Below are 26,709 nucleotides of genomic sequence, written 5' to 3' on the forward strand. Positions count from 1 at the left end.
ATTTTTGCTTGATTTTTCTGAGATATGTACATAGTGTTGTTATAAAAAATCAGTACAATCCTTAGAAGTTTGTAGTTTTAGGAAATAAGACAGGTAAGCAAATTTTCTTCTCAAACTCATATGTAAAATAGCATATTCAAGTAATAGGCTAGCTGTCTGGTATAGTGGGGAGAGAAGGTCACCCTTGGTCTCAGCGTGTCCAACTATAGGCATTGGTGTGCTAGGAAAAATATGCCACGTGCAGTCTTTCTGTGTGCAAGCTCAGCGAGTTTTATTAGGTTAAGTAAAGAAATTGGGCTCTAAGATGATTTTTGAGTCAGCAGGTGGTAAATAAGATGTGGGAGATTATTCTAGGTATTCACAAACAAGATGAAAGAGTAGTAAATAATACAGTTTTTGTTAAAGGTGTGATTTCTTTAAAATGAAAAGGTAGGAAAGTAACTCGTGTAACAAAGATTTTTGGAAAATACTTTTCAGATGGCTTCATCTCTGTGAAAGATCCTTATGCTTTTCAGAAAATTCAAATTGCATTGTACTATAAGGTATCCTTGTTGCACCAGGGTTCTTCTATAGCAAAACAACTCTTAACATTTTTCATTTTGCTGATTAAACAGTATATTTGATTCACAAAACCAGTAGAAACAGAAAAGTTGATCCTAAAGAGTATGCTCTGGAATGTAGAGGGATTGAAAATATTTCCAAAGGGGGTCTGTTCTAAGGGAAGGTGGCATTTGGATGTAAGGAGGTAGGTGATACTTCTTAGGGCACAGTATGAGGAGATTTCTCTCAGGGAAGTTGTATTCTGTGGTGGTTTGTTTTTTAATAAAGAACTTTACCAGCAGGTACTGTTTATGTACCTGTAAGGAGATCAAACCAGTCAATCCTAAAGGAAATCAGTCCTGAATATTCATTGGAAGAACTGATGCTGAAGCTGAAGCTCCAATACTTTGGCCACCTGATGCGAAGAGCTGACTCATTGGAAAAGACCCTGATGCTGGGAAATATTGAAGGCAGAAGGAGAAGGGGATGACAGAGGATGAAATGGTTGGATGGCATCACTGACTCGATGGACATGAGTTTGAGCAAGCTCCAGGAGTTGGTGAGAGACAGGGAAGCCTGCCATGCTGCAGTCCATCGGGTCGCAAAGAGTTGGACACGACTGAGCGACTGAACTGTTTATGTGAGAAGGAACTTGGGAGACAAGTCAGCTCTTTTCCCTTAGTTTTCTTTTTCTTCCCCATTTTCACTTTTCATCTTCATTTAGCAAAACCATTTACTGTTCATCAGACATTTGTTATGTGCGTTTGTTAGGTATGTAGTAACTATGCATATCAATTTATTTAGGGTCAGTTTTTGGGAAGAGAGATATGCAAAATAGCTGCCTTTTGAAATATTTATTTTATTTTTGGCTGTGCTGGAGGACTTTCTCTAGTTGCTGCGAGCGGAGGCTACTCTCTAGTTGCGGTGTGAGGGCTTCCCATGGAGGTGGCTTCTCTTGCTGCGGAGCGCAGTCTCCAGGGTATGCAGGCTCCGTACTTGCAGCACTAGAGTGCAGGCTTCAGCAGTTGTGGTGCACGGGCTCAGCTGTTCCATGGCATGTGGGATCTTCCCAGACCAGGAGTCAAACCTGTGTCTCCCTTGTTGGCAGATAGATTCTTAACCACTGGACCACCAGGGAAGTCCTAGAATTTCTTGACAGAAGATTCTCAAGGTGTAAAAATTATATTCTCTTACTTGATTTTTCCCCCTTCAGCATCCTGCTGTGTCTACATCTAAGTGTAAGTTTTTTAAAAATTCATTTTTATTAATTTATTTATATCAAAGTGAGTTTAATGAAAACAGAATTTTGTAACAACCTTTAAGCTCACTGGAAACACTGTTGATTTCCTAAATCAGGGTTGGAAATATAATTACAAAGTTATATTGTTTTCCTTAGGTATTTTGGTGGTCGCATCTATTGGGATAGTGGTCCATAATCTTGACTTCATCCATTTAGGAGAGCTAATATACCATGGGATTTAAGTGCTAAGTTGATTTGCCTTAATTCATTGAGTTCATCTGGTCAGGCACTGGGGTATAGCAGCCAGCACAGGGTTTGTAGAATAGTGGTTTGAATCTTTACTCTGCTACTTACTAGCTGATCCTTGGCAAGATTATTTCTAGCAGAGATTCATCATTAGTAAAGGAGGGATGATTATCTGCCTTGCAATGTGGTTGTGAAAATTAACAGTCTATATAAATCACATTGTATTCTGTCTCATACATTATTTATAGTTACTCCATAAGTGGTAGCTACAGTTACTATTACTTAACCTATTCATTGTGTACATTTGCTGTTTGAGTTCATACGGTTGTGCTAATATCCAAGATAACTTACATGGTTGTTTCAAATTAGGATTAGTAAGACTTCAAAAGCTTTTATTAAATTAAAATTAGTATTTGTTTTCTCTTTCCTTGTTTTTAATTTAATAATTGAATGGCAGACTGGTCTTCCTTGATTTGTTCTAAATATTACATGATGCTTCTTGTTTGAGATTTTGTTACCTTCTAGAATTTTTCATTAGCAGTTGTGTATGTAGAACAGCGTTGTTTTACTAAAAATTGACATTAGGTTAATAGGACAATGTAGAAATTAGATAATTAAGCTTCTCTTTTAGAAAATGTGGTTATTATTCTCCCATTATTATGTTTAATACTTAAATTTTATAGCTCTCTGAAACTCTGTATAGTATGACGGAAAGATGATTTTACTACTAGAAAGTAAGTGGCCTAAAATGATTGGTGTATCAGTATTTAAAGTTCAAATTTCTTGTTAAAATTACATACTCATCCTTCTTTCAGCTATATGTCTCCCTTGTGGATTTTTTAAAGATTCTGTTACTACCTTAATAGTGTTCTGAGTAACTTGACTTTAATGTGATGTCTATTTTATTGATGACTTTCAAAATAATTGTCATATATTATTGAATATTTAATTATTAAATTAGAAAGATAACTTAAAATTTGATTTTACATGCTCAGTGAATTCCTGTGATTAGAAAATTCTCTCATGGTGTTCTATTTATAATTAATATACCAAGTAAAACTAATTAGAAGTATCTGAAGCCCCCGGCAAAGTCTGTAATTAGACATGTGATTCATAATTAACTGACTTTTCTTATTCTTGCCTTTTCCTCTCCATTTGAATTAATTACTTGTGTTCTTCCTTAGTGATACCTGTCTTCCTGTTCAAGATACTGATTAGAATTCAGTGATCACTGTTTGTGCTGTTTTTATAGAGAGTATCATTTTATAAGAACTTTGTTTAATAACGTAAAAAAACGAACACAACCTTGAATCATATGCACTATAAAGTATGACATTGAAGATTTTTGCCCACATTGTCAAATTAAGTGTTTATTTTTATCAGCGGCTGAAAGCAAGCATAGAAAATAGGCAGACTTGACAACTTTTCCTATCTTATACTTAAGGACCTGGATTTTTCTTGTCAATCTGATTACTGTCTTCATAGGTTTGATGACATACCCATTAGTCTTGGGTCGTTGAGTAGAGCTGGTTATTAATTAATTATTTTGATAAAGAATTTACAGTTTGTTAAAGGTCTACTGTATGCTTTGGATACAAAGCTTTGTACAAGAAAGCAAGAGTGATAAGAGTATTTATTAGTCATTACAACACAGGCATCAGTCAACCAAGATGGCCATAGCACTAGATTCAGGGTCTTGAAGGACCCCTCCGTTCTTTACACCGTATCAGGCTTTGCTGCTTTTGTTGCTGAGTTGGAGTGGTGGTGGTGGTGATGATAGTAGGGAGACTGGGCCATCAGCAATTATCTTAGAGTTGGTGACGTTTAGGGCAGTGACTGTTTGCCAGACCATATTACAGAAGTATTTCAGCACAACCCTTAAAGCTATAGTGGTGTGAACCAGCTGAATATTAGCTCTGCCAAGGTGTGTTCAGTCTCTGACTATAGAATAACAGTTAATTCCCAGTTTGAGAAGTATGTAATGAAAATATGTAGACAGTACATAGGGGAAGGATTGCTTGAGTTTTTGGGGAAAAGTGGTGAAGACTTCTATTCAGTTCAGTTCAGTTGTTCAGTCATGTCCGATTCTTTGCGACCCCATGAATCGCAGCACGCCAGGCCTCCCTGTCCATCACCAACTCCCGGAGTCCGCCCAAACCCATGTCCATCGAGTCAGTGATGCCATCCAACCATCTCAAACTCTGTCATCCCCTTCTCCTCCTGCCCCCCATCCCTCCCAGCATCAGGGTCTTTTCCAGTGAGTCAGCTCTTCGCATCAGGTGGCCAAAGTATTGGAGTTTCAGCTTCATCATCAGTCCTTCCAATGAACATCCAGGACTGATCTCCTTTAGGATGGACTGGTTGGATCTCCTTTCAGTCCAAGGGACTTTCAAGAGTCTTCTCCAACACCACAGTTCAAAAGCATCAATTCTTCGGTGCTCAGCTTTCTTTATAGTCCAACTCTCACATCCATACATGACCACTGGAAAAACCATAGCCTTGACTAGACGGACCTTTGTTGGCAAAGTAATGTCTCTGCATTTTAATATGCTGTCTAGGTTGGTCATAACTTTCCTTCCAAGGAGTTAAGCGTCTTAATTTCATGGCTGCAGTCACCATCTGCAGTGATTTTGGAGCCCCCAAAGATAAAGTCAGCCACTGTTTCCACTGTTTCCCCATCTATTTGCCATGAAGTGATGGGACTGGATGCCATGATCTTAGTTTTCTGAATGTTGAGCTTTAAGCCAACTTTTTGACTCTCCTCTTTCAGTTTCATCAAGAGGCTCTTTAGTTCTTCTTCATCATAGAAGACTTCTATGGTGACTAGAAATTTGCCAAAGTCAGATTCAAGGAGGAGATTCTAACCAAGCTGAGGGGAAAATAGCACTTACAAAGGCAGAGTATGAGAGAGCATGACAGATTCAGACATTAACAAGTAGGAGAGATGGAAGATGAAGATGTCTCTATCTGACCCTTGATTCTTAAGTTTGTTAAATATTTGTATACCACATTTGTATCTTTGAAATATCTCGATTATTGGTAAAGAACTGCTAGACTGATATTTAGCTTCTTCAACTATATCTAAATTATTTTAGGCGTAGGGAAAGAAGGAAGAATAGGAATTTGTTACAGTTCAGGGCTACACCAAGCATTGATAGAGCAAGAGTACAATGAAAAAAACTTCTCTACTGATTCACTGAGAGGCTTCTAATGAGCAAACACAAATTCAGACAGATTGAGGATGGTGGTTTTTTTTAATGACATAAAACTATTGCCCATGAGGCTTTTTGGCTGACATCATGAAACTAATTTTGCTTAATGACTATGGAGGCCTACAAATTCCAATGTGCAGAAAAGGAAGTAAATTACTGGCCTGTCAAATTCCTATTGCCTGTCATCTTTTATCTGAATAGGAGCTTTTGTTTCCAGACTGTCAGGAGCAAGTATGTGGACCCCTTCAATGCTGTATTGGTATATGCTTGAATAATTCAATTCAAGAGCCATCTAAATATAGCAAACCTACAACAGTGAACAGGTATATCTTCTTATACTTAATTTAGGGAATATATCCATGGATATCTCTTCATATTTCTGAGAGCTCTTGAAATATGTCAAGGATTTGTAGTGGTGTAAGTTCTGCTTTTATTGTCAGAGCTGATGACTCATACCTATGAAATATAATGAACTTTTATGGACAGCAGAATAAACATTTGGTCTATGACTGTTCAACTCAGTGAATGATTTGAAAGCACCACTATGTGCTAGGAATTGTGAAGAATACAAAGGTGAACTACTGGCATTTTTCTGGGTATCAAATTATGTGATTGTTCTCCCTTAAGCTATATTTAGCAAAAATGACTGTTGATGATGATGTGTGTGTAGTGTTATAACAAAGGCTATAATACAGTTTTGAGATACTGGTAGATATTAGTAGATTATTTAAGGAAGATTTTGAAGTAATAGTTTATTTATGGCTTCATTTTTGTAGCATTTTCAATCAATGTTACTTATTTTCTCTCTGCTTTCTATTACTCTGAATAAGTAGAATGAGTATTTTCAGTGAAATGTATATTATATTCCAATATCAATTCAAAAAATATATAGATAGCATCTACTAGACTGTAGGTATGGAGTGAGCTATTCAAAATTTGCTATCCATGGAATAAAATTACTCAATAGAAGGAAACTAAAATAATTAAAAAGTGAAAACTTTCAGTTTTTTTAGTGTGCTTAATGTTATGAAAATGACAGATTCAACCTTAAATCCACAGAATTTATATTTCGTTTAGCAAGTATGTTGTATTTTTTGTTGTTTACAAAGGCTAATGGAAAACTATAAGAAGGTATAGACTGTCTACTTTTTGAATGCTTATTACCTTAACCAGCATATTACATCTGTGATTTTTTGTAACTTATTTCATTTTTTGGGTAGCTCAGTTTCTTTAGAAATTAAGAACATTGTATATGCCATCACTTGGCTAGAACCGTATCTAGGGAAACAAACAAAAAAAAAAAATGATGAGAATCTTTGCCATAGCAAATTGCCCCTTTTGTACCTTTGGTCATTCCATTTCCACTTCCTTTAATGCCCTCTTTTCCTGTCTGTACCCTTTAACATCTTATTCAAAGGCTTTCCCGAAACCTTACCTAACATTTCCCTTGACATTATATTCTTTGGAATTTCTGTAACATTTTGTTTGTTACACCTTTGGGGATATTTATTTTTTACTTTTTTGTATGAACCTGACCTATGTTTTCTATAGAATTATGAGCTTTTTGAAAGTGTCATGAATGTTGAGTTGGGCCATGAAAGATGGTAGGAATTTGGATAGGTGGAGAAGGGAGGATTTTTCCACAGGAAATAGCGTAAACCAAGGTCCTCAGGACAAAAAGAACAAGATACTTTTTCAGGAACGTTAAGTAGGTTTATTTGCTTGGTATGGAGGATATGTGAATATAGTAGGAGGAGATGAAGCTGAGAAAATAGAAATGACCCTTGATGCTGAGCTGGTCAATTATGGTTATCAGTAGCTCATTTTGGTCAATTTGACTGTTAGAAGGGCTCAGTGGAGAGTTGGATGAGCGCATATTTACTCTACTATACCTTTCTTTCTCAAGAGGCAGGTCAGGTGGTCTGGTATTGAGAACCTATATGCAGGTCAGGAAGCAACAGTTAGAACTGGACATGGAACAACAGACTGGTTCCAAATAGGAAAAGGAGTACATCAAGGCTGTATATTGTCACCCTGCTTATTTAACTCATATGCAGAGTACATCATGAGAAACGCTGGGCTGGAAGAAGTACAAGTTGGAATCAAGATTGCTTGGAGAAATATCAATAACCTCAGATATGCAGATGACACCACCCTTATGGCAGAAAGTGAAGAGGAACTAAAAAGCCTCTTGATGAAAGTGAAAGAGGAGAGTGAAAAAGTTGGCTTAAAGCTCAACATTCAGAAAACTAAGATCATGGCGTCTGGTCTCATCACTTCATGGGAAATAGATGGAGAAACAGTACAAACAGTGTCAGACTTTATTTTTTGGGGCTCCAAAATCACTGCAGATGATTTTGCAGATCTTTGCAGATTTTGCAGATTTTTGCAGATCTGCAGATTTTGCAGATGGTGATTGCAGCCATGAAATTAAAAGACGCTTAACTCCTTGAAAGGAAAGTTATGACCAACCTAGGTTGCATATTAAAAAGCAGAGACATTACTTTGCCAACAAAAGTCCATCTAGTCAAGGCTATGGTTTTTCCAGTGGTCATATATGGATGTGAGAGTTGGACTGTGAAGAAAGCTGAGCACCGAAGAATTGATGCTTTTGAACTGTGGTGTTGGAGAAGACTCTTGAGAGTCCCTTGGGCTGAAAGGAGATCCAACCAGTCCATCCTAAAGATCAGTCCTGGGTGTTCATTGGAAGGACTGATGATGAAGCTGAAACTCCAATACTTTGGCCACCTGATGCGAAGAGCTGACTCACTGGAAAAGACCCTGATGCTGGGAGGGATGGGGGGCAGGAGGAGAAGGGGATGACAGAGTTTGAGATGGTTGGATGGCATCACTGACTCGATGGACATGGGTTTGGGCGGACTCTGGGAGTTGGTGATGGACAGGGAGGCCTGGCGTGCTGCGATTCATGGGGTCGCAAAGAGTCGGACACGACTGAGCGACTGAACTGAACTGAACTGATACTTCTCTTATTTTCAAATTACTCCACAGAAGAAAAGGAAGCCAGTGTTGTGATGGGATGTAAAGTGCTTGAGTTTAAGAGATGGTAGGCCAGGAAGACTGGAATTTCTGGGCACTTCCTTTGTAACATGATGGGGAGGAAAGATGATGTTAGGGCTTCCTTCTAGTTGTAATATACTGTGACACCATGGCACACTTTGAAATTTGGATTAGAGCTGCCACTGTGACCTGTTTTACCTGGTTATGAATTGTTTAGTTCAGAGGTTAGCAAAATTTTTTCTGTAAAGAGTAAGATAGTAAATATTTTGAATTTTATGGCTACATACTATGTCCACTGCATATTCCTCCCCCCCCCTTTTTTTAAACTGACTTAAAAATGTAAAAATCATTGTTAGGGGCCAGATAAAAATAGGAATGGACTGGATTTGGTTTCTAGGCCATAGTTTAGCCCTTGGTTTTGTTAACTGGGGGCAATTATTCCTTAAGGTTTCTAAAATTTAGAAACCAAGACCAGCTTGGTGATAGGGTTTTTCCATTTGCCTGTATTTTTATTGAATACTTATAATTTTGGGCTTCCCTAGTGGCTCAACAGTAGAGTCTGCCTCCAATGCAAGAGACTCGGGTTCGATCCCTGAGTCGGGAAGATCCCCAGGAGGAGAGAATGGCAACCCACTCCAGTATTCTTGCCTGGAGAATTCCATGGACAGACGAGCCTTGTGGGCTATAGTCTGTGGGGTCACATAGAGTCGTACATTACTGAGCGACTAACACACACACATACACACACACACACACATACACACACACACACACACACATACACACACACACACAGAGTTATAACATAGTTTCTAAAGATCAGGAAGCCAGTACTCATCAAAAATTGTTTATTCATTTTCTTGCATCTTGATGATTTTGTGTTTCAGATTATGTCCTTCATTTCTAAATGCCTTGAAAGCTCACTGATGTCTCAAATATTTTACTCATTTTTTGATTAATGCCCAGATATTTCTTGTGTTATATCCTTGATGTCTAAGACTATTTTATTCTGATATTTAATAGCTGTATCTTGATAAACATGCATTGCTCTAGCACTTCTTAATGAATATTAGTATAAATAATGTAGTATTTGTATTTTATTTTAAGCTATGAACAGTTTAGTATTTTTTGGATATAACGTATAATAAGTCCAAACATCAAACTTGAGAAAGCAATATATTATACAGTTGTAACTAAACATAATGATTTAATCCCTGTGCCCATTGGTTTAAAATCATTTTTGAATCAGACTCTCTTTTATGTTTGCCCCAGTTTTTTGCTTCATATGTATTCCCTGTAATAGAGTAGGTATCTTAGATCTTTCTGACATGAGAAGGTAGTACACTTTTTCATGTTTAACTCTTGTCCCCACTATCTTGAATTGCCACACTCTGTGACAAATATTTCCTATTATATCCTTCCCTATTGATTGTAGCTTATAAGTTATATCATTGTATGTTTCTATTTGCTTAACCTAATACTCCTGGTTCTTTTTGTTTAATGCTATCTTCATTACCACATTTATCTCTTTCTGTGTCATTTGTATTTTTCCATTATTCATGCTATAATTTTAAACACTGTAGTGATTTTATATTTGTAAAAGCTTTTAATTGTTTAAATAAATGATTAATAAAAAATTAATGATATTTATCAATGCATATAATCATTATAATATTCATAAAGACAAACATAATTGAAAATACATAAATTCAAAGCAATACATGTCAATATTAAATATTATGGAAGTTTTAAGCTTATTTTCAGAAAGACTAGGTAAATAAATAGTCATTAATGCATACGGTTCTTAAAAATAGTCATGAGCTAACTGTCATTTGCTGGTGTAAAGGTGATAAACAGATGTGGCTTGCAGATTGTTGATGCTTGTACTTTCATTGGCACATTTAACTGAACCTTGGGAAAACAGCACCCAGGTTCAGAAGCATAGCTCTAGCCACATAGACTGCTGTTTGTACATGGAAGCATACAATCAATACTGAATGGACAAATTAATAAAACCTCAAACTGACTCTAGGTTTCAGACTTTGGTTCTCCATAAAATGTCATTAACATAAACATAAAAGTACATACTTACTCGGGGCATTTTGAAAGTACAAAACATACGGGAAAACTTGAATTACCTGTAATCTTTATGTAAAGTACTACTGATGTACTTAGCTGCTGCTGCTGCTGCTAAGTCGCTTTAGTTGTGTCCGACTCTGTGTGACCCCAAAAATGGCAGCCTGTCAGACTCCCCCATCCCTGGGATTCTCCAGGCAAGAACCCTGGAATGGGTAGTTCTAGTCTTTTTCTGTGCACATGTATGCATTATACATAATTCAAATTACTCAGTAGATGAACATTTGCCTGTCATTAAGCATTTTTAAATTTTATTTTAAAAATCAACTTTAGTAAGATATGATTAATGTGCAGTATAGTTTGATGAGTGTTAACTAATGTATGTATCCCTATGGTGACCATGACAATCAAAACATAGAATATTGCCATCAATGTTTCTTTTAAATGCCTTTGTAGTTAGTTCTTTCAACAATGTTGGCTACTGTAATAACTGACCTGCTTTCTGTCTCTATGGATTAGTTGTGTCAGTTCTAGAATTGCATATACAGAAAAATTGAACAGATAATAAAGTTCACACAGTTTCCTCTACTAGTCATTAAGCATTTATGATACATAATTTTAATGATTGCTTATTCTAACTTATTAAACAATTATTTGAACATTTAATTTGTTTCCAGTTCTTTACAGTCATAAATGTGCTATGATATAAATGTTTGGATTTTTTTATTATTTAGGACAGAATTCTAAAAGAAAAAGTTACTAGATCAAATGGTTTTAACTTTTTAAGGCTCTTGTGCATTGCAAAATTGCTTTCCAGGGAAGATTTTACCTATTTAGTAATACTGCCAGAAACAGTGTGCAAAGATGCCCATTATATTGCATCATTGTATTATTATAATTATGTAATTGTATTATGTTATCATTAGTGGCTGTCAGTATAGTGGTAGATTATGCTATAGTAACAGTCCTCAAAATCTCAGTGGTTTAATACAACAAAGTTTATTTTTCCTTCGTGCTGCATGTCTAACACATATCAACAGTGTCTTCTCTTTCTCTCTTTGGAGTCATTTAGTGACCCATCCTAATCAGAGCTCCATCTTGTTACTTGGGTAGGTCTTCCAATTGTGTACTGGTTCCTGAAACTTATGCTTGATAGTATCTCATATGTCTATGTACATTTTAGTGGCTAAAGCAAGTCACATAGCCCAAACAGAGATGAAACAGGGCAGTGAAGTACAATTCTACTGTGAGTCTCAGAAGGAGGATAATTGGAACAGCACTAATAACTAACATCTTATTTTAAAAACAACACTAGTTTTATTGATGAAAGATGATATTTCAATTTGATTTCCTTGGCCAATATAGATGAGTTTTCATAGTTTCTTAGCCATTTGTTTCATATACTCTTCCCTTTTACTTAAGTTTTATAAACACATGTTGTTGGTTTACTTCTTCATTTCCAGATATCTTGAGTACTATCATTTTTGTGAGGATAGGAGGTCATAATGGTGATTTTATAGGGAATACAGACTTTTAGAAAATACCTTTTCTTTTGAAAACTTGAGCAGGTAAAAGAAAATTATTATTCTTGAATTGATTCCCCTCACCCCTTGTTAATATATGTTTTGATACTTTTTTTTATTTCAAGAGTTGTCAAAATGTTAAATAATTATAGATAATAGAAAGTTTAGCAGAATTAATATCCTTGACAGCCTACAGGTTTCTAAAGAACAACTTGAACATAAAATTTGAACAGTCAAGTTAGATTTCTCCTTTTGAAAAAATTAAGTTCCCTACTCAGATTTAGTCATATTGACCATATCATTTTCCTTTTTTTTTCATTCAGGTGTCTGCCTAAACTGGAACTTATGCTATAAATATTTTTCTGTGGATTTTTCTGAAAACCCAAGGTGAGATATTTTATGAATACACTTGTCTTTTAAAATGTATTTATAATGAGAAATAATTGTTTCTGAAAAATTTAAGGCGTTAAAAATTTAATGTCTTTTTCTCTGAGTTTTAATAGTAAGCAAATACTGTTTATTATAAAGCTACATATATAGCATGCTTACTTTTAATTTATAGGACATTTGATTGAAATGAATGGAGCTGCTTCTAGTGATTAAAATAGTTTTGAGTGAATTTTTACTTTGTCTTTCATACTCAAAGATGGAGTTCACACAGCTGTTCTCTGACATACACTTGAGAAAGATATTGGCATTATAATCTGATATTCTTCAAGGCAAACCTTTAATTAGTTAAATCATAGATTATAACATCTAGCAACTGTTTTAATAGTTCTGTTATTAAGAGTTTTATACCACTCTGTCCTCTTGGAGCTGATTATTTTCTTTAGTTCCCACTGTTTTGGGGGGGTTTGTAAAATAAGGATATATCCTTTAGTATGTTAGTGTTTGATTTCTGTGGCTGGTGTTCTACTCCAACAATAGTATCATAGCCCTTTTCCTTTTCTTATGTGTCTTGGCTCAAATCTTCTTCATCTTTTGATTTTTTTAAATATACCATTATAAGTCTGTCATCTGGTCTTTCCACCTTGAATCCAGCTCCGCCCTAAGCCATTCTTGTCACACTTATAAGGGTGCTTTTTCTAAAAGATAAATGTCATCATGTTAGTCCATGACTCAGAGTCCTTCAGTCCCTTTACATTGTTTAAAGGATATTTTACAAACTCCTTTACAAAGCAGTATATTCTGCTTTTATCCATTTTTCACTTCACTAGTTCTCTGAGAAGGTTGGGAACTAACATTTTAAAAAAACAGCTTTACTGAGAAATAATTTACATATCATAAAATTCACTTGTTTATTTAAATTTGGTGGTTTTTAAATTAAATTTACAGAGTTATGCAACTATCATCTCAGTCTAATTTTAGAATGTGTTCATTACTCCAAAGAGAAATCAGTACTCATTAGCAGTCACTTCTCATTCCTCCCTCTACTCAGTCCCAGGCAGCTACTAATCTACTTTCTCTTTGTAGAGCTGCCTATTCTGGACATTTCATATAAATGAAATTGTACAATGTGTAGTCTTTTGTGACTTACATCTTTCATCTAGCATAAAGTTTTCAAGGTTCATCCATGGTTCATTCATCATGAACCAGTACTTCTTTCCTTTTTATGGCTGAATAATACTCTATTGTATGTGTCAGGGATTTAGCTGACAAAGAGAGAGAGAGAGAGGGAGAGATGGGGTTGAGGGTAGCGGTAGTACTGAGCTTCCAAGTGTCAAGAGTAGCTGATTAAAAACAACATTCCAAAATGAAAGTGACAGCCTAGCCTTTATTCACTTACTGAGATAGTATAAGCAGGAGGCTACACCTGAGAAAGTCCAGGTCCTCTCACTCAGGAGAATCGGTTTGGGGGTGGGGGAGTCGTGGGGGGAGTCCTCTCACAGCTGAGGGAGTGCTGAAGAAAAGGTTCCTGCAGTTTTACGGACCCAGGGCTATTTGGAGGCTGAGATGGAAGGACTAGAGTGGAAGAATGTTGAGTCAGAATAGAGAAAAAGTGTCTCTAATGTTTCCTTCCTAATGAGAAGATCGCAGAAGAGGCACCTGAGGAAAGGCCTCATCTGCAGGCCACAGATTAAAGAAAATTCTGGAAGAATGTACCTGGGCTAGGGATGCAGCTATGCTAAAAAACATGGTCAACCTGGGGGCCTGCATCCTTGACCGCAACTTTCTTCAGAGACTGCAGTGCTTTGGCTGTGCACCAAATCTGGTGAGGGAAGGGCAGGTTTCCCATGTGAGGTCTGCTGGGGCTTTTGTAGTAATTTTAGGCTGGGTTGGAAAAGTCACAGGTGGATTTCTTGGTTAGGAGATGTACTCTGCAATATGTATATACCATATTTTGCTTATCTGTTCATCAGTTGGTGAACATTTAGATTGTTTCTACATTTGGTTATTATGAATATTTTGCTATGAACAGTTGTGTATAAGTTTTTGTGTGTACATGTTTTCATTTCTCTCAGTTGTATACCAAACAGTGGAATTGTTGGGTCATTTGGTAAATCCATGTCTAGTATTTTGAGGAACTGCCAAATAGTTTTCCAAGGAGACCGTATCATTTTACATTCCCACCAGCAGTGTGTGATTGGTTTTGCCATATCGTCACCAACATTTGTTATTGTCCTCTTTTTTTTTTTTTAATTGCAGTTATTCTAATGGTTGTAAACTACTCATTGTGGTTTTGATTTGTATTTCCCTAATGGCTAATGATGTTGAATATCTTTTCATGTGCTTAATGGCCATTTGTATATCTTTTTTTGAGAAAGGCCTATGCAAATCCTTTGCCCATTTAAAGATTAGGTTATTCTTTGGTTGTAAGAGTTCTTTATATATCCTGGATAAAGTCACTTATGAAATATATGATTTGCAAATATTTTCTCCCCTTCTGTGAGTTGTCATTTCACTTTCTCAATATTGTTCTTTGAAGCATAAAGATTTTGTTTTTATCTGTTTCTTTTATTGCTTATGATTTTGGTGTTTTATCTAAGAAATCCATGGTAATGGAGATTAATTCATATTTTCTTTCAAATATGAGTTTTACTGTTTTAGTTCTTAAATTTAGATCTGTGTTTTATTTTGAGTTAATTTTTATATGTGATGTGAAGTAGAGGCTCAACTTCATTCTTTTGCATTCAGATAGCCATTTGTCCTAGGCCATTGAATTAGCTTGGTGCCCTTAATGAATATCATGCTCATGTTTAGTTGACTGACTCTTTGTGACCCCATGGACTGTAGGCCACCTGACTCCTCTGTCCTTGGAATTTTTCCAGGCAAGCATACTTGAGCAAGTTGCCATTTCCTGCTCCAGGGGATCTTCCGGACCCGGGGATCTTCTGGACCCAGGGGTTAAACCTGCGTCTCTTGTGTCTCCTTCATTAGCAGGCATATTCTTTACCACTAGTGTTACCTGGGAAGCTATTTCTGGACTTTCAAATCAATTCCATTGATTTATACATCTTCTCTTGTGCTAGTACCACATCATCTGATTACTGTAGATTTTCTGGTATTGAATTCACAATACTCCTATTTTGAATTCTCCTATTTTGTTCTTATTCAAGATTATTTTGGCTCTTCCCCTCCTGTGAGGCATGGAGAGGTTGCTTGCCAGAATACAAAGTATTTTGAGAACTTCTTTTTCCCTTCCCTCCAAATAAATTGATAAACAGGTACATGGTCAGAAATTCAGATAGTACCAAAGGATTTACAGTGAAAAGTAAGTCTTCCTTTCACCTTAGATCCCCTGTCCCTCTCTTCAGAAGAAAGTACCATTAATAGTTTATTAGCTTTCAAATTGTTTTTGCAAATATATATATAAAATTTAAAATATCTTATGGAATTCATTTTAATCCATGAAAATGTACAGTCCTACTTCTTGATTTTTCAACTTATTTCCATATCTTGGAAATCTTTCTGTATACTTAGATCTACTTCTTTCGTGTTCACAGCTGCAGGATATTTTGTGTATGAATATAATGTCAATGATGTAACCAGCATTTAGATTAAGTCTTTACTTCCAGAAAAGCCATTTTGAAAGAATAAATTCTACCTTTAAAAAAAAAATCATTGTTGTTGTTCAGTCACTCAGTTGACTGAGTGCAGTTGCACTCATGGGACTCAGTTGCACTCATGGGACTCAGTTGCAGTCCCATGGACTGCAGTATGCCAGGCTCCCTGTTCTTCACTATCTCCCAGAGTTTGCTCAAACTCATGTCCATTGAGTTTGTGATGCCATCCAGCTATCTCATCTTCTGCTGCCCCCTTCTCCTTTTGCCTTCAACCTTTCCCATCATCAGGGTCTTTTCCAATGAGTCAGCTCTTCGCATCAGGTAGCCAAAGTATTGGAGTTGCATCTTCAGCATCAGTCCTTCCAGTGAATATTCAGGGTTGATTTCCTTTAGGACTGACTGGTCTGATCTCCTTGCAATCCAGTGGACTCTCAAGAGTCTTCTCCAACAGCACAGTTGAAAAGCATCAGCTCAACTTTCTTTATAGTCCAATTCTCATATCTGTACATGACTATTGGAAAAATCATAGCTTTGACTCAAAGGACCTATATCGACCAAGTGATGTCTCTGCTTTTTAATATGCTAAAAAAATTATAGTACCTTAATTCTGTGCCTTAACTTTGGATTTATACTATACACACACACATTGAACAAAGTGATAATATATACATACTTAAACTAGTTGTCTTTAAAACATAAAGACATCTTTAATGTTTGAACCTGATAACCTTAGTTATCACATGATTTATTTCTGGGATTGAGTGATAAAAAATTCAGTCTTCAGGTGTTTGCTAATTTGAACACTGATGCAAGAAACATTCCTATACATGACTCTTATAATAGTTCATGTGCAAGAGATTCTCCTGCACTATGTAATTATGAATGGAGTTGCTGGGTTATATGGTACTAAATTTTAAAGGGATAATACAAAATTTATTTCCAAAGTGATTGCCCCATTTTATCCTTCTACCATCAGTGTGTAATAGATCCTGTTGTTTTATGGTCTCTACAATACTTGGTGTTTTTAGACTTTAAAATTTTGGTAGCTGAATGATCTAAAATAGAATTAATTGTGGTCGTTTAAAGAACTTTTAAAAATTAGGTATAATTTTCAGTTTTACAGTAAAACATACAGATCTTAAATATATAGTTCAGTGAGTTTTGACAAATACATATACCTGTATAATCCATACCCCTATGAAAATGTAGAATATTTTTTATTACTGCTTCAGCTTCCTCAGGCTTCTTCCTTGATATTCTTTTCCCTCACCACAGTGAACCACTGTTTTGATTTCTGTGACTTTTTTTTACAGAATCATCTATTTTCACCATCACAAAATTCTTTCCTCCCATTCTCTTTTTTTAGTGTCTTTTAAAAAATTTGTAGTTCAGTATACATAACATAAAATTTATCATCTTAACAATTTTTAAGTATACAGTTCAGTGGTTTTAAATGCTTTTGTGTTGTACAGCAATCACCACCATCTATCCCCATAACTTTTTTTCTTAATTTTTAGAAATTAATTAATTTATTTGTCTATCTCAGGTCTTAGTTGCAGACTCTCTAGTTGTAGTTCACAGGCTTAGTAGTTACAGTGCCCTTGGGCTTAGCTGTGCCATGGAATGTGGGATCCTGATTCCCTGACCAGGGATCGAACCTATGTCCCCTGCATTGGAAGACGAATTCCCAACTACTGGACGACCAGGGGAGTCCCCCCATAACTCTTTTCATCTTGTGAAGCAAACTCTGTAGACAATAAACAACAAATCCCTATTTTCCTTTCCGTCCAGTCCCAGGCAACCAAGATAATGCTTTCTGTCTTTATGACTTTGACTACTCAAACTACCTCATGTAAGTGGAATCATACAGTAATTTGTCTTTTTGTGACTGGCTTATTTCACTTAGCATAATGTCCTTGAAGTTGATCCATGTTGCAGTATATTTTTGCTTCCTTTATAAAGTTGAATAATACTCTGTTATATGTATATATCATATTTTGCTTATTCATCTGTTAATAAATACTTCAGTTGCTTCCATGTTTTTGTTATTATGAAAAGTACTCCTGTGAACTTTGGTGTACCAATATCTCTTTGTAATCCTGCTTTCAGTTCTTTTGGGTTTATATTCAGAAGTGGAATTGCTGGATCGTATGGTAATTCTATATTTTTTTCATTTTTGAGTAATCACCATATTGTTTTCCACAGCAGAAATACCATTTGAGATTCCCCTGAACAATGCACAAAGGTTCCAGTTTCTCCACATTTTACCTAAAATTTTTTGCTGTTTTTTTCACAGTAGCTATTCTGTTGGGTGTGAGATGGTACTTTGTGGTTTGGATTTGCATTTCTCTAATGACTGGATCATCAAAAAAGCAAGAGAGTTACAGAAAAACATCTATTTCTTCTTTATTGACTATGCCAAAGCCTTTGACTCTGTGGATCACAATAAACTGTGGAAAATTCTGAAAGGTGTAGGAATACCAGACCACCTGACTTGCCTTTTGAGAAACCTGTATGCAGGTCAGGAAGCAACAGTAAGAACTGGACATGGTGTTCAACAACAGACTGGTTCCAAATAGGAAAAGGAATACATCAAGGCTGTATATTGTCACCCAGCTTATTTAACTTACATACAGAGTACATCATGAGAAACACTGGGCTGGATGAAGCACAAGCTGGAATCAAGATTGCTGGGAGAAATATCAATAACCTCAGATATGAAAATGATACCACCCTTATGGCAGAAAGTAAAGAGGAACTAAAGAGCCTCTTGATGAAAGTGAAGGAGGAGAGTGAAAAAGTTGGCTTAAAGCTCAACATTCAGAAAACTAAGATCATGGCAACTGGTCCCATCACTTCATGGGAAATAGATGGGGAAACAGTGGAAACAGTGGCTGACTTTATTTTTGGGGGCTCCAAAATCACTGCAGATGGTGACTGCAGCCATGAAATTAAAAGACGCTTACTCCTTGAAAGGAAAGTTATGACCAACTTTTAATATGCTGAGATATTACTTTGCCAACAAAGGTCCGTCTTAGTCAAGGCTATGGTTTTTCCAGTGGTCATGTATGGATGTGAGAGTTGGACTATAAAGAAAGCTGAGCACCGAAGAATTGATGCTTTTGAACTGTGGTGTTGGAGAAGACTCTTGAGAGTCCCCTGGACTGCAAGGAGATCCAACCAGTCCATCCTAAAGGAGATCAGTCCTGGGTGTTCATTGGAAGGACTGATGATGAAGCTGAAACTCCAATACTTTGGCCACCTGATTCGAAGAGCTGACTCATTTGAAAAGACCCTGATGCTGGGAAAGATTGAGGGCAGGAGGAGAAGGGGACGACAGAGGACAAGATGGTTGGATGGCATCACCGACTCAATGGACATGAGTTTGGGTAGGCTCCAGGAGTTGGTGATGGACAGGGAGGCCTGGCGTGCTGCAGTTCAGGGGGTTGCAAAGAGTTGGATACGACTGAGTGACTGAACTGAACTGAATGATTAGTGACACGGAGTTCTTTTCCTGTGCTTATTGACCATCTTAAAGCTTCTTGGGGAGAAATGTTGATTTAAGTCCTTTGCCCATTTTTGAGTAGGGTTAATTATTTTTTGTTGTTATTGTTGAGTTTTAGGAGTTCTCTATATATTTTGGATATTACTCTCTCATCATATATGTGATTTGCAAATATTTTCTTCCATTCTGTGGCTTATCTTTTTATTCCATGAATAGTGTCTTTGAATGTACAAAATTTAAAACTTTGCATGGAGTCCAGTTTGTCTGTTTTATCTTTTATTACCTGCGCCTTTGGTGTCATATTTAAGAAATCATTGCCAAATCCAATGTTGTGAAGCTTTTGCGCTATGTTTTCACCTAAGAGAAACGTCTTACTTTTAGGCATATCTTTCAGGTCTTACAATTTGATGTTTGATCCATTTTAGGTTAACTTTTGTATTTAGTATTAGTTTAGGGTTTACCTTCATTCTTTTACATGTGAATTACCAGTTTCCCCAGTACCATTTGTTAAAGAGACTTTTTCCTCATTGAATTGCTTTGATGACTTTGTTGTCATCAAAAATCTGTTGACTATACATGTATATATATAGAAAAGAAGTCAAGGGAAAAAATGTATTTTTTTTCTTTTTGTTGATAACATGCTATTTTGATTATAGTAGGTTTTTAACTTTTGAAGTCAAGTAGAGTAAGTTCTCTAATTTTTTTTTTCTTAAAAATTTGTTTTGGCTCTTCTAGTCTCTTTGTTTTTCCTTTAAATATTAAAATCCACTGAAATTAAGGTTTTAAGATCAGCTTTTAATTTTCTGAAAAAAAATTTATAGATTTTACTTCACACTATTTATTCCACAGATCAAATTGAAGTGAGTAGACATCTTAATACTTTATAAACATGATATCTCATTCCACTTTTTTAGATCATCTTTAATTTCTCAAGAGCTATGTATTTATTTTAGTTTTCAGTGTATAAGTCTTTTATTTTGATTTTTTTGTTATTGTAGTGACATTTTAAATGTTTTGTTTCGAATTATTCATCACTAGCATATAAAAATAAAATATAATTTTGTATATTGGCCTTTGTTAAGTAGATTTTTTTTTCCCCCGAAGATTTTCCAGGCTTTAAAAAAAAAAAAAAAAAAGATTTTCCAGGCTTTAGTATGTAACTGTGATAGGTATATAATCAAAGACAGTTTTACTTCTTCCTCTCGTTCTGTCAGTTTTCCCTTGCCTTATTTTACACACTAGAACCTCCCATACAACTTTTAATTCAAGTGATGAGAGTAGACATCCTTGGCTTGTTCCTGATTTTAGGGAGAAAATTGTCAGTCATTCATCATGACATTATCCTTGGATTGAATAGCCCTTTCTGTTCCTCATTTGCTGAAATATTTTTTTCTTTTTTTTAAATCATGGTGGTTGATGCTGAATTTTAATTGAGGTCACAAAGGATTTTTAAAAGGAGGTATAATTGTAACTCTCATACAGATACAAAATGAGCACTTGTCAAGTATTTTATTTAACTCACTAATGAGGGAACTGGTAAGATGTTTAAATCAGTTCAAAGGGAAATTTGCAGAACTACTCATTTATATGTAGTAAAGGAATGCTGAAATAAAATTTTCAAATAGGTGCAAAAATTGGTCTATCTCCTGGGCAATTATCAATTGTAATCCACTGGACACAACTAATTTGCTCTGTTGTACACAAGAATAGTTCACATTATCATCAGTTTTCTACATTTTATCAAATTGAAAAATTTCTCAAAGGCAATGAAAGATGGAGGTAATGAATGTGTGATTTCAAGAGAACACCCACTAGGTTTTTTGTTTGTTTGTTTGTTGTTTTTGGTCCATTTCAAAGCTTTTCACTGTTTTTCATGACACAGGGCCTTGCTTTGAAAATCTATAATCCTTTGTGATGAACAGTTTTTTGTCCATGTCTTGGTTATATGTTTGTGTTCTGCTGTGAAATGCCTTATTGTCTCTTGCTCATTTTTGGGGGCAATGTTCCGAATGTGTTTGTATGTGTATGCTACTGCTTTATGTGTTGTTGATAATAGTGCATTATAAGTTGTGTGTATTGTGAATACTTTATGCTAGTTTATAAGTTGTATTTTTACTTTCTTGAAGGTATTTTTTAATGAACAGCGGTTCTTAATATAGTGAAATCTTTCCTTATTGATATCAAACGATAGTCATCTTTTCCACTAAGGTTTTTAAAGTTGTTTTTGATGTTCAAATTCTTGCCATTGATTTTTCGTATGGTATGATATTAGGATCAAATTTCCCCCTTTAAAAAAAAGGATGTTATGGACTGAATATTTGTATATCATTCCCCCTGCTCCAAATCTGTATGTTGAAGCCCTGACCCCCAATATGTGATATGTGGAGATGGGGCCTTTGGAATATAGTGAAGTTAGATGAGGTCATGTAGGTGGGGCCTTGCTCCAGTGAGGTTAGTACTTTTATAAGGCTTGCTGCTATCTGCAAGCCATAAAGAGAAATCTTACCAGAGCCTGACCCTGCTGGCACCCTAGATACAGACCTCCAGCCTCCAGAACTGTAAGAAAGTATTTCTGTTGAAGTCATTATGTCTGTGGTATTTTATAATGGTACCTTGAACAGCCCAAAGTATCTTGTTTTACACGTACTCTTTGGTACTTGATATTTTACAATGTCAGACAATGCTTACGTAGGAGAGCATTGGGTTTATGTCCTGATGATATCAGGGCAGGAGTAAGAGAGCCCCAGGCACTCTGGGGCTGGAGTCAGTCACTCCTGACACCGTATAGTATAACTTTGGGTCATTTCTTTACCTTTTTCTCTTGAGAGAGATGTTTGTGTAGGAGGAGAGAGTGATGTGAAGAAACATTCAGGGGAGATGAGTGTATATCCACCTATTTTTCTCAGCTCCTATTTTTCTGAGGACCAGAGACCAGAGGTTGTCCCACAGATGGGACCAGGTTGTGTGCACATAAGTGTTGGGACCCAAGAAAAACAAAAACTGAACTTCAGTAGTTCTTCTGTTTTGTTATCCCATGGCTTTGGTGGGCTGCCTCTTGCCTCTGGCCAGAACCATCATTCCACACATAGCAATTCAGAACCGGTCCTTGTCACCCCAGGTGTTCTTCATAGGCTTCTCCGTGTTTCCTGTGTGACTTCCCTAAGGGCTGATCTCCTGAAAGAGCAGCAGTGATTTTGCTGACTCAGCATCTCAGCAGGAACTGGAGCCAGTATAAACTTTTCTTGGTCTTCTTAGGCTTTCTTTGCATAATTACAGGTAACTTTAATCTGACCAAGTAGGTTAGTAGGTTCAGGATTCCTCAGTTCAGTTCAGTCACTCAGTCATGTCTGACTCTTCATGACCCCATGGACTGTAGCACACCAGGCCTCCCTGTCAATCACCAACTCCTGGAGCTTGCTCAGGCTCATGTCCATCGAGTCCGTGATGCCATCCGACCATCTCATCTTCTGTTGTCCCCTTCTCCTCCTGCCTTCAATCAGGATTCCTCAGTTGTCTGCAAACCTTGCCATATCTGAAGCCCTCTAAAGAGGCTATATAGAGGTATAGGCTGATTGTAACAGAATCTTTTTGACCATTCAGTTGTGTTTCACTGAATTTTTCCCCAGCCAGAGTTGGCTTTTTGTATCGGCAGAGCCAAAATGTCCTTTAGGTAGTGTGAGTTGCTCAGTTCTAAGAAGGTCTCTGACTTAACGTGGCTATCCTTCTGCTTAGTAATATTGCTTTAAATTCTAACTCTGGATAGTCATTCTTACCTAAAATGGACCATGAATTTTAAAGTATTTAATTGTATCTCTCATGTAATTTGTATTCTGCTTATAATGAGTATATTAATATTAAAATGTTTTAAGTTACTTACATCAAAGGGATTTGTTGCTCCAGGAGAATATGCTATATTTATCCTGTTGTTTTTCTTACTGCCTGCTCTACCTCTCTGCCCACTCCAAATGATTAGTCTACTACATCATGCTATCTTCCATTATAAATTTCTGTGTTGTACTTATTTTCCTTCTTTTTCTGTGCTTCCAGGGGAGAGGCAGGACCTGTTTCTTACTTGTTTTTGTATGCCTAGCCCTGGCATAGGTCCTGCCAGATTTGCCATGAAGTAGGTGCTCTATAATTACTGAATTCAATTAACACATAGCAAAGTACTTAGAATTCATAACAGGAGTTGTATCATATGGGGAGAAGTATGTACTCATAATCATGGTGGATCCTTATTTTGCATCATTGAAATAAATGGTATGTGAGGCATTTTGTAGGGGAGAACAGGACCAAAAGACACTTACTTGTAAGTTATGTCAAAAGGTTTTGATAGGGATCTTTAAAGGATCTTAAGCAGAAGATTAACCTGACTAATATTTTTATTTTAAGGAGATGATTTTGAGTATAGTATGGAAGATATATTGACATGGAGATACTGTTTGAAAGGTAGTCCAGACAGGATGTAACTGAAAAGGGGTAGACTTTAGAGAAGTTTAGCAGGTAGAATCTGTAGAACTTGAAAATGGATATTACCAGCTGTTGCCTGAGGGAGAATGGAGGCAGGGTGAAGGAGAGGAAGAAACCAGGGGTGACTCCTATGTTGGGCAGTTTACTAGGTGGTAGTACTCTTTATTCCCAGTGCATGTCCAGGTATAGGAAGAACTTGTTGGGTAGTGATGGATAAGATGTTGAAATAGTTTAGTTTGAGGTTTCTCTGAGATATTCAGGTAGAGATGTACACATCCGTTGAGTTCTTGGAGAGAGGTAGGGGCTTGCGAGAGAGATTTGGGGGTTAGTAAATTTTCAGAAATAGTTGAAAACATTGAGGACAAAACCTTTGGGCATATCTAGTTTTAGTGGACAAGTACAGAAAAAGGCACTGGGAAGGAGATCAAGGAGAAACCAGGTGTTAAAGGATTTTTCAGTAACATCCTTGGCTTCCTCTCTTCCTGGAGACCAGATTTTCCTCCCAGCAACCTCTGATCTTTGTCTTCAGACCTTTCCTACTTTGAACATTCTCTGCTGGGCGAGACTGTAGATGAAAATAATTTTACTTTTGAATCCAGCAATTTGCTGGGTCCTTTATATTTCCTTAAATTCTGCCTGAAAACAGAATACTTTCTTTAGCTCATCTTTCTAACTGTGCCTTCTACTGTGTGTACATATAAAAGAAACCAGTTGACACTTTGAACTTTCTGCTTGGAAATTACCTTAGCTAGAAGAACAGTTCATTACCAACATTTTCTGCTTTTTAACTTAGCACAGGCAACAGTTTTGCTAAATTTTCTGCCACTTTGTAACAAGGATCTCTCTTCTTTCCTCTGGCTTCTGAGAGCACTTTATTCACTCTCCTTTAAGGCTTCTCCAACAGCTCCCTCAAGGCTCATCAAGCTTTAGCCAATGAGGTCCTTAGGGCCCTGCCAGGTTGTGTCTACCACCAAATCTCAAAGCCAGTATCACATGTTTTATGTTTTTGTACCTAGTTGCAGGTACTGAATTCTGTTCTGGTAACTATCACTGTTTAACCAACCACCCGAAACGTAACCCAGAACCTGCATCACTTTTCCTTCCCTAGCCTTAGAAGCCTCTCAATGTCATTTCCACCACACTCTGTTGGTTGCAAGCAAGTTAAGTGCCACCTTGGATTTAAGGAGAAGGGAATTAGGCTCTACATCTTCATGTTATTTTTAAAAAATATTTTTTTTTGTTTTTTTTTTTTTGACTGCACCACACAGCATGAGGAATCTTAGTTCCCCAACCAGGGATTGAATCTATGCCCTGTGCAGTGGAAGCGAGGAGTCTTAATCACTGCACAGCCAGGGAAGTCCCAGGCTCTACCTCTTTATAGGGAAGTGGCATGTTTACATCATAGAAAAGCATGTGAAATGGGAGATATTTTTGTAGTATATTCGGGAAATACTGTTGCCACAGATGGATAAAATAAAATATGTAGGATTACAAAGGAAAGCAATTATATGAACATATTATTACCAAGAGCTTCCCTGGTGGCTTAGTGGTAATGAACCCATCTGCCAACGCAGGAGGTGTGGGTTTGACCTCTGGATTGGGAAGATCCTTGGAGAAGCAGATGGCTAATCACTCCAGTATTCTTGGCCTGGGAAATCCCATGGACAGACGACCTGGCAGGCTGCAGGCCATGGGGTCACAAAAGAGTCGGACATAATTTAGCAACTAAACAACAATAGCAACCGTTATCAAATGAATTGTGTAGAGTAATATGTGCTTGTTTAACATACTACGCAAGATAAAGTGGAAGTGAAGTGAAGTGAAGTTGCTCAGTCATATCCAGCTCTTCGCGACCCCATGGACCGTAGCCTACAGTATGGACAGCTTCTCCATCCATGAGATTTTACAGTGGAAGGCTCATAGTAATTTAGTAAATATGTAAATAAGTATATATTAGTAATTTTGGAGGTTGTAGAAAATAAAGAAGTGATTTATTTTGCCACCCAAGTTCTTGAGCCTTCTGAATTCTATCCACAGACCCTACAGCCCTAAGTTAAGAATCCTGGGATTAATATAATGGTGTCAGCAGAAGACATCTTGCTGTGGACCAAGGAGTGAATTTGCTTGAGGGCAAAGACTAAAGGGAGGACACCATAGGGTAAGTTCCATATAGTAGTTTTATTTACCTTTTAAGCTAAAGATTTTATAGTTTTTTAGGAATAAAAAAAATGTGTTTTTGTAATGAGGGAAAGACACTAAGAAACTGAAGAGAGAGAATTAAATACTACAAAATTTAAAAGATTTCTGAGAAGGCAAGAAAGGGTGTGGTCTTGGGGTTACATGAAAGAATTAGTCTTGGACAGGAGAGGCGAAAGGAAAGGAGTTATGGATGTTTGTAGGTGTTGTTCTTTGTCAGGTCATCTGACACTGAGGAAAATATGGGTAAAATAAATTCAACACTGGAGCAAGGGAGGCCAAAGCACACCTCAGAGAGATGGTTACAGCAAGATCCTAGAAAATATGAAAAATGTTAGAGAGGAAGAAAAAGTAAAATAGAAAAAGTGAAATAGAGACAGAAAAAAAGTAATGCAAGTGATGGCTTCAGAAGACAAACTTTGCCTAGTTTACAGTCTTATTTAGTGTTTTCTATAGGCCAGTTCTTCCTACCATGGATATGGATACAGAGAAAGGTAGAATGAGAATAAAATGCAGTTGTATATTTTGATATCTGCTTGTTTAGAGTTAACTTTATCCAAGTGCCTTGTTTAGTATGTATAATTAATATTTGGAATGCCTTTGATGCAAAATGACATGAAAGCTGAGAAGCTTCTTTTTCATAGTTATTTGGGCCTGATTTTTAAAAATTTGTTTATTT

General features: G+C 36.6%; 1 protein-coding gene across 16 annotated transcripts in view; it reads left to right on the forward strand.

Moving 5' to 3' along the window:
* PEAK1 (pseudopodium enriched atypical kinase 1) overlaps positions 1-26,709 on the forward strand; it is a 309,415-nt gene that overhangs the window by 48,127 nt on the left and 234,579 nt on the right. For 10 of the 16 annotated variants that reach the window (XR_011491677.1, XR_011491673.1, XR_011491676.1 and 7 more), the window contains 2 exons: positions 12,179-12,242; positions 25,872-25,992. The exons of 1 other annotated variant lie outside the window; for it this stretch is intronic. The gene's annotated coding sequence lies outside the window, so the exon portion shown is untranslated. The remainder of the gene's footprint in view (positions 1-12,178; positions 12,243-25,871; positions 25,993-26,709) is intronic. 5 more of the 16 variants (XM_070477609.1, XM_070477607.1, XM_070477606.1 and 2 more) reach the window with 1 other exon arrangement.

This window comes from Odocoileus virginianus, chromosome 16 (assembly GCF_023699985.2).
Source record: "Odocoileus virginianus isolate 20LAN1187 ecotype Illinois chromosome 16, Ovbor_1.2, whole genome shotgun sequence".
Classification (NCBI taxonomy): Eukaryota; Metazoa; Chordata; class Mammalia; order Artiodactyla; family Cervidae; genus Odocoileus; species Odocoileus virginianus.